Here is a 14117-nt window from a genome sequence, read left to right as displayed (position 1 = left end):
TAACTTTAGAATTTGACCCTCCAATGAGCAGTCAGGGTTTATGGTCGACAATATCGACTGATTTGATCTTCTGGCAGTCCAAGGAACTCTCAAGAGTCTCCGCCAGCACCACAATTCAAACGCGTCAATTCTTCGGCGGTCAGCCTTCTTCACAGACCAACTCTCGCATCATACATCACAACTGGAAAGACCATAGCACGAGTTATGCGGATCTTGGTTGGCAGACTAATGTCTCTGCTCTTTACTAGGTGGTCAAGACTAGCCATGGCTCTCTTTCCCAGAAGCAGGCGTCTCCTAATTTCATGGGTGCAGTTTCCTTCCGGGGTAAGCTTGGAGCCCAAGAAGAGAAAATCTGTCACAGCTTCTACTTCTTGTCCCTTGATGCTGCAGGGCTTGATAGGGCAAGACGCCATGATCTTTGTCTTTTTAATGTTCAGTTTAAGCCCAAACTTCTCACTCTCTTCTTGTACGCGCATCAGAAGTCTCTTGAGTTCCACTTCACTTTCTGCCATTAAAGTGGTATCATCCGCATATCTAAGGTTGTTGATACGTTTTCCAGTAATCTTCACTCCAGCTGAAGACTCGTCCAGACCGGCCTTCCTCATGATGCACTCAGCATATAGGTTAAATAGGCAGGGCGACAGTATGCAGCATTGTCTCACTCCTTTCTCAATCGGAAATTAATCAGTAAGACCATGCCCAGTTCTGACTGTGGCCTCTTGCCCTTCTACAGGTTCATGAGGAGACAGATGAAGTGAATTGGAACTTCCATCTCTTGGAGAGCTTGCCACAATCTGCTGTGATCTACGCAGTCAAACGCTTTCGCATAATCAATAAAGCAGAAGTAGATGGGTTTCTGGAACTCTCTTGCTTTTTCCGTGATCCAGCGAAGGTTGGCAATCTGGTCTCTAGTTCCTCTGCCCTTGCGAAACCCAACTTGCACGTCCGGAAGCTCCCGATCCACATACTGCTGCAGCCTACCTTGGAGGATTTTCCACATCACCTTGCTAGCATGCGAAATAAGCGCGATCGTGCGGTAGTTGGAACAATCTTTGGCACTGCCTTTCTGCCTTTCTGCCTTCTGACATAATGTATACAGAACGTTAACAGCGTCATGGTTGAGGTTTTGAAGCAACTCAGCTGGAATGCCATCAACTTCGTTAGCTTTGTTCTTAGCAAGGCTGGCTAAGGCCCATTCAACTTCACGCTTCAGGATGCCCGGCTCGAGATCAGTAATCACAACCGTCTTATGTTGGGTTTGCACATCCGGGTCCTTCTTGTACAGTTCTTCTGTGTATTCCTGCCACCTCTCCTTTATCTCTGAGGCTTCAGTGAGGTCCCTGCCTCGTTTGTCCCTTATCACGCCCAGCTTAGCACAGAAGCTTTCTATGATATCTTTGATTGTCTTATTCAGAGCTCTTGTGTTCCTCAGTTGGCCGTTGTCATCAACTGCTTGGCACTATGTTCAGGAAGGCATCCTTATCTCTCCTTGCTATTTTCTCAAAATCCGCATTGAGAACCTTGTATCTTTCTCTTCCTTGCGTTTAGTTTACCTTGCGTCATAGATCTTACATTCCATGTTGCTATGTGATATATCTCCTTGCAATATCGGACTTTCCGGTCGCTTCCCGACCCATCCACAACTGAGCGTCCTTTTGGCTTTAGCCCAGCCGCTTCCTTCGTCCTGGAGCTACTAGGAATCGCCCTTTGTTCATCCCTAGTAACACGCGGGACGCCTTCTAACCTGGGGGGCTCATCTTCCGGCGCCGTATCATTAATGCTATTGTGACTGGCCATAGGGTTTTCTTAGCAGGGAACACTGGAGTAGGTTGCCATTACCTTCTCCAGTGAATCACATTTTGTCAGAACTCTATGCCGTGACCTGTCTATCTTGGGTGGCCCTACACTGCAGAGCTCACAACTTCAAGTTTCGCAAGCCCCTCCGCCACGACAAGGCAGTGCTTACAAAAATACAAAAGGCCATGAAGGCTTCACTACTTCATCTTCCGATAGAGGAAGGAAGTTTGCAGTTGCAGTAAGGCAAGTGACAGCTGCTATGCAAGAACTGGCAAATACAGTGCGGTAAACGAGATCCGACGCACGACCCCTTATGCAAGCCACGGTGACAGTCACTCCTGTACTCCGCAGATAGTTGACTCCGCCCACCTCGGGCTCTGTTCCTGATATTCCATTGGTGTTGCTGCTGCTCCCTTTCATTCATGTTCAGTTGTTTGCTTATTCTGTGTAACGTAAAGAAACTGTGGTGTTTATGCCCCGTTTGGATTGTGCACAGAGAAAGAAAACACTTTGAAGAAATCTGTTATAGTGACCGAGGCGAGACCTAGCTTGTTCAGCCAGGTCTGGGCAGGGATGTGTAGTATGTTGCATTGCGCACAGCAGGCAGTGTGTTGGTGGCGCATTGCTGGAAGATCTCTCTGAAGTTGCCGTAGCGGCTGTTCCTATTGAGCGGCATGCTCAACAGTTGATACCAGTCATGCTCCAGGGTCAATGCGTTGGCAATCCCTAGTCCCTTCACTCTGTATTTAAACGGGAGGTATACAGCTATTGAACCCTTTCGACATCTCTCGCTGGGTCATCTCGAAGACAACTGCTGGAAAGAAAAGGGAACTTGCCTCTGTGCGTTTGTTCAAATAATGTGCGAGTGGGAACGAGACCTTTTGATTAGAAAACGAGCCTTGCAGATAAGTCGACTTACAGCAAGTGGTGCATTGCACACATCAATGCATATATTCAAGATCGTTCGATGTTACCGACACGGGTTTTTTTAGACCTTACCCAGGAAAAAGTCGCAGGCGTTCAGCAGGCCTTCGTTCACATTTCGGCGTACAGGAGTATAACGCTAATCGAACGGGTCGTGGCGGAGGCGTTCATCCGGCAGGGCAGCGAGGGTCACGAATGTGCATGTTCGCGTCACAGATCTGAGATAAAACAGGCCCAAGTTTACTATGACCTTCCAAACGCATAGCCAAAAGCACGCAGTCAAAAACAAAATCTACTCAATATTGCGATGTCCACAACGTAGAACCCTTTGCCTAGAGAGTAGTTTCCGTCTCACCGCGGCGCCTTGAAGGTAATGAGCGTTCCGCTACCGGGCATACGCACTTGCTTATCGCCGCCTTTGCAATGCAACGTTCTTACGTTCCTAGCGCAAGTTGAAAGCGTACGATAGCACAAAAAAAAAACGCGATAGCAAAAAAAAAAAAAAAAAAAAAAAAAAATGCGGCCGCGGCCGCAGTGACTGCGCACTCGCCGGTGAGCCTTAGTTCATCGATGTTCGTCGGCAATCCCCGCACAGCCACTGCACTTTCTGCGGGTTTCCCAGTTGGACGGAGTCGGAACAACTATACCGGCACGTCGAAAGCGTCTTCGTACTCTCATCGCCGTGGATCTGATCGACACAACTGTCTCAGAGCTAGCGCATCGCAAGGAACACAGCCGCCATTTTCGCTCTACTCAAGTTGACTGGTTTTGGGGTTCCCTTGTTTCGCTCACAATTTCAGTGAATATTCAGCGCATGGGCAACGTCAGCACTTTAGTTTTGTTCATGATATAAACCGCAGTCACCTGTGAGGTCAGTGATGACGCAAAAATTGAATATGTCGGCCGACCAATAGGAGCGGGGCAAGTTGAGCGCTTTGAAACTGATTTTGCACTGAGCGTTACAGAATCCCCCTCCCCCAGGTTTCTTTCTGCTAGCAGGTGAGCGACGCTTTTCATGTTTTTCTCTGATGCGCAGCTCAGCTAGAAATATATGAGCCACGACCTGTCAGTTGTTTTGTTTGCCTCTCGTCCGTTGCGCCTATAAAATCAAGAACGATATCTTGTGTACTGTTAGAAAATCAAGTATCAGTATAAATAGTATAACTTATACTGACGTTATGCCTAAAACGAACGCCGAAAACATTTCATCAAGTCTGTGAATAACAGTTTCTTTCAACCGAATGCTTGCAGCCTGCGTCCAAAGAGTCGCAAGTGAGTCACCGTTTTCATGAGTTAAATTTCAAATTCGATGGCTTGATTTTTTTCGAAAACATGGTTTTCAGATGCTTGCAATGTGGTTGAAATAAGCGACTACTCTAGTATATACCTAATTCACAGTGATAGGCGTGGAGGAGGAGTATCGGTTTATGTATAGAGAGGCAAGGCTCATTATATGATATCGGAACGCAGTGTTATGAACAGTCATGCAAATATCCTGACAGTGTGTATAAATAGTATTCTAGTTATTGGTGTGTGCCGTCCCCACAGATTCTAGTCGTGAATTTCGCTGAACAAACTCTGTATCAAGAAACAATTTGAAAGCTTTTGTCGTTGCAACTTTGTTGTGCTAGGCGATGCTTCATACTTGGGCTGATTCAATGTATTTATTGATGTGAATTTTAGCAACTTTGCGCAGTATTATAAAGGTGGACATTGGCGAAATTATGCCCATCGTTTCAACCAATACCATCAAATTGATCATTAATGAAAACAGCTGACTCATTTCGCGGTCTTGAACGACTGGGATGGATGGATGGATGGATGGAATATAGGAGCGTCCCCTTTGAAACGGGGTGGTAGCAGTAGCTATCATGCTCATTTTTCTCCATTTATCTTAATTATTGATTTAGATTGGTTAACTAATTAAACCATCATTCTATTTATTAAATTTTGTTCCTACATTACCAACATTATGTCACTTCTCTGCTTTTCAGCCACCAATCTTCCAGTCGTTTTTTGCTAGTTTCCACCGCCGGTTTATTCACCCGGCCACTGTTATCTCCAAACGCAAGAGCTTCAGGAACAGTGATTGCGCCTGCACCAACTTCCGGATGGATACCATTACATTCGAGTATAATATGGGCAATTGTTTCACTGGAGTTTCCACATACAGCACATGCGTCATCTCCATTGTTAAATTTCTTTTTGTAGCTGCGTGTTCTAAGGCACCCTGATCTAGCTTCAAAAAGTAGGGCACTGCCTCTTGAGTTATCAAAGAAATCTTTCTTCCTGATCTGCATTTTCCACTTTCGGTATAATTCCACACTCTTTTTCTTTTCCATCGAATTTATCCAATTTTTACCTTCTGTGTTTTTCACCTGTTGCTTAATGCTCTTTATTTCTCCGTCCTTGTTACTAGCATACTTACTAGTTAGTTTCCTAGTTCTTTTCCTCCATTGTGAGTCAACGCTGTTTAGGTACAGGTATTTAAATACTTTAGCTGCCCATCTGTTACTGTCCAATTTCCTCAGGCGTTCCACATATAATATTTTACTCTGAGCTTCCCGTACTTCTAAATATGCCCAGCCCATATCTCCCTGTACCGCCTCATTTGTAGTTTTGCCGTGGGCACCTAGTGCTAATCGTCCAACGGATCTCTGATTTGTTTCTAATATCGACTGTACCTCTGATTTCAGGCACAAAACCGCATTTCCGAAAATAAGTACGGGCACCATAATTCCTTTCCAAAAACCCCTCAAAACCTCATACCTATTGTATCCCCACAATGCCTTATGCTTCATTATCCCGGCATTCCTTCGCCCTTTGGCCTTAAGTGATTGCTCATGCTTTCGAATGTATGCCAATGCTTCGTTGACCCATACCCCAGATATTGATATTCTGCTACTCTAGGTATTTCAAAGCCTTGTATTTTAAGACCCTGATCAGTTGAGCCGTTGAAAATCATCTGACCCGACTTAACTGCGCTGAAACTGAAGCCTAGAGCGTCCCCTTCGTCTCCGCAATACTTAACTAGAGTTTGCAATTCTTCCAGACTCTCAGCTAGCAGCACAATATCGTCTGCATACATTAAACCGGGGAGGCGCTGCTCTACTGCCTTTCCACCTAATTTATATGACAGGTTAAAACCTAGGTTACTGTCTTGTATCCTCCGTTCCAGGTTTATCATATAAAGCATGAACAGCAGCGCTGATAGAGGACAGCCTTGTCTTAATCCTTTGCATATTTTGACATCTTCCGTACTTCTAATCCCTTCCCACGTAATTTCTACTTTGTTATCCCGGTATATTTTCTGTAGGAACTCTATTATCTCATAACCGATACCTGCTTCTTTTAATATGTTCCACAGGAGTTCCCTGCTTACGTTGTCGTACGCCCCGTTTATGTCCAGGAAGGCCAAATACAAAGGTCTATTTTCCACTCTAGATATTTCAACGCATTGGGCAATCACGAACAGGCTATCATCTAAGCGCCTACCATTTCTAAAGCCGTTCTGAAGTTCTCCGAGTATCTTGTTACTTTCAACCCATGCTTGCACCTTTAATTTCACCGCCTGCATGGCTAACCTGTACAAAACAGATGTTATGGTAATCGGCCTGGAGGATTTTATGTGCATCCTGTCTCCTTTCCCTTTATAAATCAAATTCATTTTACTCTGCCGCCAGCTGTCCGGAATTTGCTTATTCGTTATGACTGTTTCCAGAGCTTTTAACAACGTTTCCTTACTTTTTGGACCGAGTTCATTAATCAGCTTGATCGGAATTCCATCTATTCCTGTAGATTTGTTTTTAGGAATATTTTGTTCTGCCTTTTTCCAGTTTAGATTTCTAAGCTGCTTTGTATTCTGCTACCTTGTGTTGCTTCCTGATTTGCAGAGATTACCCTATCGTCGCTCTTAAATGACTCGGCTATAACTGATGTAATGTAGTTCACTGCGTTATCTCCCTTTAATCAATTTCCCTCGTTATTTTGAATCCGATCCTGCTTTCTCTGATTCTTCTTCCGTAGCCAGCTTATATGGTTGCAGGATTTTCTTGCTCCGCCTCTAGAGGCATCGTGTATATCAGCCATCCAGCGATTGGTGGACTGTCTTATTTTACTTTGGACGAGGGCCTGCACCTGAAGTTTCTTTTGTCGATAGCATTCCCATTTTTGGTCGATTTCCTCCTGAGATACCTGTGCTTTCTTTGCCATTCGGTGTTCACTTGAAGCAGCCCGCCGTTGTTCAATAGCTTCCCTGATTTCCTTATTCCACCAGCTCCGAGGCTTCCTCTTTCCATTCCAGCGGTTTGCTACTTTAACCTCCTGAATTTACTCCTTATGAGTAGTTCTACCTGTTCATAATCCCAGTCTTCCATGGGGCTTTTCTCTATTGCTTCCTCTATGTCTGCTGCTATCTGCGCTATTTGATCGTCGTTTAATTTTGCGTTTACGTTTTGTCTAAGTTCCATTTCTCTTTTCATCAAGGGCCCAATCTGCAGACTAATACGTTTATGGTCACTTCCCAGACTACACTCCCCTTCTTCGTCTATTTCTATTTTTGTGACCTTGCTATAAATTTCCTGCGACATTAGACAATAGTCAATGGTCGTCTGCCTATTGCGGAATTCCCACGTGATTTGGCCTTCCATTTTGTTTCTCTATTTACTATAACTAGATCGTGTCGCTCACAGAAATCTAGCATTAGCTTGCCGTTACAATCCGTGTATCTATCCAGATCGTCGATGTGGCCGTTCATGTCCCCCAGTAGAATAATATTGGCCCCGTTTCCAAACTGGCTTATATCGTCACTGAGACATTCAACAAGATCCCGGTTTTCTTGCCTGTATTGATGTCCTGTTCCTAAATAAACTACCCCTAGCCATGTCCTTATGCCGGCAATTGTTCCAGAAACCCAGATATGCTCTTTACAAGATGATTTAATTATTTGCCAATTTGTTCCCTGGTGTATCAACATACCTACCCCTCCACCCTTTTTTTCCGTTCTCGTTCTGTTGCACCCTTCCCAGACGTAGCCTTCTATAAACGGCGGATCTTCTAGATCCCTGAGATAAGTCTCGCAAAGAGCGTACACACCTATTTTGTCATCCTTCAACTGCTGTTCTATCTCTAGCCATTTCGCTCTTTTTCTACCTCCTTGCATGTTTATGTAGCTGATCCTAGTGTTAAATTTCTTTTTTTGTACTTTTCTTTCTCGACCAACTCTTTGCCATTTTTGGGGGCTCGGCCTCCATTATTACACTTTCTTCTGCTTCACTTCTAACTACCTCTGTGCACGGAGTCCTCGGGGACCCCCTAAAAAAGCTACAGCCCTGCCTGCCAGGCACCAGCCGATCTCTGCTCCCACCCTTCTGTTAAAATGAATGCCATCTCGCTGAAAAGCCCTACCAAAACCTGCTTTATGTACCTCCCTGTTTACCTCAACCACTTCGAAACGCTTCTCCAGGCTTAACTTTCTTATGTCCTGGTTAACTGTCACCACGCCCTTTTCCATCTTTCCGTTCAATCCTAGCACCTCTGGTACTGTGCATACAACTATCTGCGTCTGCTGTGCTATCTCCCTGATCTCGTCAACTCCCTTAGCTAAACTTTCCACCACTCCTGCAGCGTCACCATTTAGGACATCGTTTATCCCCGCGGCTACTATTACCATACTGCGCTCTGCGGAATTCTTCAACAGCCTATTTTTACTCTCTTTTAGCACTGCCCTCATTGTTCTCCCTGGGAAGGCTCCAACCAAGACTCTCTTATCACCCTTACACGTTCCAAGATATCTCGCTTGCACCTGTTCATGTTAGAATCTCTGGTGATAAGCACCTGGGCCTTCTCTCTCCCTCTCCCAACTGTTGGCTCCTTCTTTCGATTATCTGTGTCCTTATTTCTGGGATTTTCATTCTTCCTTACTTCTTCCTTTTTTTTCCGGCGTCTTAGCTGCTTCTAAATAACTCTGACGGTTCGGATCCGCCTGACCCACTTTGCTTATGCCTTCCATGCCAGAGCTGGCCCCTGCCACGTGGGCCGCATTGGAATGTTCATCCTCGTTGGTTCCAAGGATAAAGTCGGCCCCTTTTTTTTTTAATTTGAGTAAGCTGTCCAAGCAGTTTCCAGATTCCAAGCAATAAACTTGGAGACTCATACAAGTCTCGTAGTTTATTTGTAGGAATCCTTGAAAGGTTTATCATGAAGCGTTTCCGTTTCGAAATGAAAGACACTGCTACTCTGTTGCCACTGCTACGACCAATACTATCGATAGAGTAGACAATTCAACTTACATAATCAGGCAATTTTCCCGACCCACTGTACAGAACGCCTTTCAATAGAAATGAAATAGGGAATATTTTAACCACCCGCGTAGTAATAGTGCTCGTGGAACTGACGAAGTTTAAATCGTGCACAGTTAAATCTATAGCAGACGCGATTACTGAAGTGTTACCCTATATATTTGCAATTTAAGGTTAACAATTGGACGATTCCAACCAGAAATAAAAATAGTCCGTTTAACCGTCGTTCAGAAGGAAGATGTAAACGACCTGAGTAACTACAGACGAATTTCTATATCATGTTTTTTTTTTAAAAAGCTGTGGAGCATGTTATTAACGAGGGTTTATATGATTTCAATAACCAACGTATTATTGCAAAACATTAGTACGCATTTAAATAAAATAAAACAACAAAGATCGTTTTATTTACAATAAACAAACAATTACTCTACAGAATAGAAAAGAATGAACCTAAGTTGGAGTACTCCAATACATATAAAAGGTTTTTGATTCAGTTAGACAGGCTGTTCTTAAGTTAAAACAATATGATGTAAGGGGCAGACCCCTAGATTTGTTTCGTAGTTACCTTACAAACAGGTCGCAAACATACAAATAAACACTGCAAGCATAGTCAGTGTGCCCTAAGATTTAATATTACGCCGGGTACTTTTCCGGTTTATAAAAGCAATATAATTATAACATCTGCCACTAATGATACTGTTATCTATGCTGACAGTATTAATGTGTTTTCTTCCAGTCAATAACATCGATATATTGCAGGAAAGCGCAAACAGATGGCTTACAATGGTTTGGCTAAAAGCAAACTTGCTGGAACTGAACGTTTCTAGAGCGACATGGGCAAAAAACAAACTTATTCCTGCGAAATCTAACCTTAAACAAGCTAGGCTAACACGGGAATGTTCTGTAAAATCTTTAGGCATTGTACTCCAGGAACATATGTTTTGGAATGAATACAAAGACTACAAGAACAAGAAAAGTTGTTCCTCTCTTGACATTCTAAGGAAAGCGCGTTTCTTTTATTTACGCTAACTTTATTGACCGAAGTCAGTAAAGCTTAACCTACAGGTATATAACTATTTTGTTTACTCACACATACAATACTGCTTGCATGCATGGTACCTGACCACTGAAGCCAATAAAGAAAGCATACATACTTTGTAAAAAAAAAGCGGTACGAGCTATTGTTATAACTTATCCTGTAGTGGTAGCAATGCAGAACTTTTCCTTAAACGCAAACTTGTTAAAGTTGATCACGATTACAAGAAGAAATTGGCTGTATATTTCAGAACCGGTGTGAATGAGAATAAGAAAAGTTTGAGCGCACAATATTTAGTTTAGAATCTCACAGTCAAGTCTGACCAGAGATATGAAAACTGTGTGCATAACATGATCCTTGTGCAAAGGACCTGAATCCTGTTTTAACGCGACAGCGTTAATGCGCTCGTGTCGCAGAAAAGCCGGTGTCGTCGGCGTCGGCGGCGTTGGCCGTGAGCGATAAATCCCGGCATGCACTGCATAAATAAAAAGCAACTTCCAAGATGGGCTGGGTGGGAATCGAACCAGGGTCTCCGGAGTGTGAGACGGATACGCTACCACTCAGCCACGAGTTCTTTTTTTTCTCTTTATTGCCTGACTTCAGCACAATACACAAAACCACTTACAGGGCACAACGAGCATTCATTAATACAACAATCATCCAGGTGGGTTGTGGCGTCGTCGTGCTAAAATTCTCTTAGGGTCACTAATGGCTCCAATCTTCCGAGCCACTCGGGAGCTTCAGGAGCAAGTTTCTGAATTTCAATATATCTATTCATGGCTTCCCGAAAATAGATCCGTGCTGGCCGTGCGTCAGGATCGCAATGGTATCCTGCCATTCTCGAGCGCCAAATACAGTGGAGGGCCATTAGCATAATAAGGTCAAATGGCACCCCATCCTCATTCTCTACTGGCAAGTACCTAATACCATGCGAGTCTAATGGAAATTCCTTTTTTAAAGTCCTTTGTAAAATATCCCAAAAGTACACCCCTTCCCCACAATGCAGGAAAACGTGGTCTATAGTTTCTGGCTGTTTACAAATTAAGCAATGCGAACCCCAAGGTAAAAATAAATTCATTTCCAAGAAATTCTTTACTAGCAGTGTTTCCGTGTGTAACTTAAAGAAAAACGTTTTTGCATTTGACGGGACCTGCATCGCCTTCACCCGCTTAAGTACGTCGCGTCCTGGTCCTCCACTGTATAAGGCCCTGTACATTGGTATGGGTAGAACTACGTCGCACAAATCCTTGTACAGCTTCTTCCTGCTAACACAAGATAAATATTCATAAGAAAATCGAACAGACAGGAATCGCACACTAGCGACAACTTCTCTAAAATAACCAAAAATGCGTCCCGATACACTTTCGGTCGAGACAACAAAGTCCGGCAGTGCATTTCCGAGCCTTAATTGGCACACAGTACGCAAAAATGGATCTTTTACATCGCGAACAAAAAAAAATCTGCTGACAATCTGTCGTAGAAACAAATGCCCCAAACCCAGTCCACCGTCCTTCACCCGCCTAAACAAACTTGTACGGCTACATCGTTCCCATTCTGCTGCCCACACAAAAATGGCAAATATCCGATGCAGTCTCTGTACGTTCATCCTTGCACAATGCAACACTTGCATCACATACCACAACTTCGACATAAAAAACATATTGCACACTGTGGCCCTGACGAAAACTGACAATTGTTGTCCTTTCCACCCCTCCACCTTTTCCCGCATGGCTTGAGTCTGTGCCCTCCAGTACGATTCGCTATCGCGATAACTATCTAGTGGACTCCCAAGTACTTTACTGGTGTTGTCACCCAGGACATGTTTGCGAACTTCTCGGGCGCCGTTGGCCATTCTCCGTGCCAAAGCCCCAGGGACTTTGACCAATTTACTTTACTGCCTGAAACCTTTGTGAATTCTTTTACAGACGACACGGCCTCGATTACCCCTTCGCGATTCACTGCGAATACAGCCACATCGTCCGCATATGCCAGCAGCTTAACCTCTGCAGCTTGAAATTGGAAGCCACGAATTTTGTCGTTTTCTATGATATTTAAACACAGTGTCTCGATGTAAATGCAGAATAGCAGAGGGCTGAGGGGACAACCTTGGCGCACCGATCGCTGCACGTTTATGGGGGCCCCCAAACTCTTATTTACAATCAATCTTGTTGTGCAGCTTCGGTACGCCATGGCCACTCCCTCGCGAATGACGGACCCTACATTCACATGGTCGAGTATGCAGAACAGGATTTCATGTGAGACACAATCAAATGCTTTCTCCAGATCAAACTGAAGGATGGCTACACGACTGTTTGTGTGATCACAACACTCAAGCACACTCCTCACTTTATGCACATTGGAAACAATGGATCTACCTTTGATCCCACACGTCTGGTGTGGTCCAACTAACTGTTGAATTACTGACTGTAGTCTACGGGCTAGAATTTTCATAAACACTTTGTAGTCTACATTCGTGAGTGCGATAGGGCGATATGCTGTAACCTGTTGTAACTTTTCTGCTTCATTGTATTTAGGAATCAACACTGTGTGGGATTTGCCATAAGACGGGGGCAATACATTTACGTTGTAGGACTCGTTGTACACGGCTGTCAGTACCGGCACTATTTCATGTTTGTATGCTTTGTAGAACGCCGCGCTTAACCCGTCGGGGCCGGGAGGTTTTCCCGGGTTCAATTTTTCTATGGCAAGCTCGACCTCCGACGCGGTTATTGACAGCTCCAGCCTATCTTTCTGCTCATCATCTAATCGCGGTAAAGCGCCCAGAAACTTTCCTTTGAATGCGTTTACTTCCACGTCTTGCTTTGTAAACAGCGTTCGATAATATTCGAGAAACGCCTGCTGGATATGACCACTTTCTCCAGATAACGTTCCGCCCCATTCGATCAGTTCAATGTGATTTCTCTGAGCATGCGCCTTCTCGATTCCTAGTGCTCGTTTAGACGGTGTTTCCCCAGCAGCTATATCTTGCGCCTTCACCCGCACAAGCGCGCCACGATAGCGCTCTTCCTCGAACAGTTCAATCCTGTTTTGTTATTTTCCTAATATCGTCCATCCATTTACCAGGCTCTTCGCTTTCTTTTTCAAGTAGTCTAGCCAGCAAGGATCTTAAATTGTCCTCCTCACGCTTCTCTTCTTGTCGTATACAGCTTGACCGCTCGATTGCTGCTATCTTTATTTGCTCTTTGCAAAGTTCCCACTGCTGCCATATTTTCATCTCCCCCCTAGACTCTATTTTGTCAATTTGTTCGCTTACTTTCCTACTAAAGATATCATCTGTAATGAGCTTATTATTTAATTTCCACGTCTCCCACGAAAACTGATTGCCTCGCTATTTTGTCCCTATCCCGCACTCTACTAAACAATGATCAGAAAATGAAATTGGTACTACATTGTAACTAGTGCATTTTGATATGACGTCTGTAGACACATAAATGCGATCCAGCCGCGCGTGGCTTGACCGCTGGAAATGTGTAAACTTCACACAACGCGTTCCTTCTAAACATTCCGCCACGTCGTCCAGGTCGCTAGTGTCTATAATTTCTGAGAGAGCCTCAGTACTTCTGTCCTTAAACGCCCTTGTACTGGATTTATCACAGCCTCTCAAGACGCAATTAAAGTCGCCCATGACAATCAGGGATTTATCACAACTGATGTACTTTTGTACGTTTTGAAAAAAGGCTACCCTCTCATCTACAACATTTGGAGCGTACACACTAATAATGCGCCAATACCTTTTGTTGTACAGAAGATCAACCCAAACACATCTGCCCGACGGACATGCCATATGTGCCTGAACCTCGAGTCCGGGTAATTTCTTAACAAAAATAACACAGCCCGCAGACGTGCCAATTGCGTGGCTCACTACAGCAAAATACCTAGACGTGAAACGTCGCACCATGTTACCGGTCTCTTCTTCCCCGTCAACTTTCGTTTCCTGCACGGCCAGGACGTCGATGTCATGCTCAGTTAAAAGGCGGTACACCTGGCCCTGCTTCTTCTTGCTTGCCAGTCCCCTGACATTAAGTGTACCTACTTTTATC

General features: G+C 44.3%; 1 protein-coding gene across 8 annotated transcripts in view; it reads left to right on the top strand.

The window, feature by feature from the left end:
- The window catches only part of LOC146206929 (solute carrier family 15 member 1-like), a 413844-nt gene that overhangs the window by 288739 nt on the left and 110988 nt on the right, over positions 1-14117 (top strand). The gene's annotated exons all lie outside the window — the stretch shown is intronic.

The sequence above is a fragment of the Amblyomma maculatum genome, chromosome 1 (genome assembly GCF_055883805.1).
Source record: "Amblyomma maculatum isolate TAMU_Amacu chromosome 1, ASM5588380v1, whole genome shotgun sequence".
NCBI lineage: Eukaryota > Metazoa > Arthropoda > Arachnida > Ixodida > Ixodidae > Amblyomma > Amblyomma maculatum.
The sequence above is the reverse complement of the archived record's forward strand: the minus strand, read 5'-3'. Positions and strand labels throughout refer to the sequence as shown.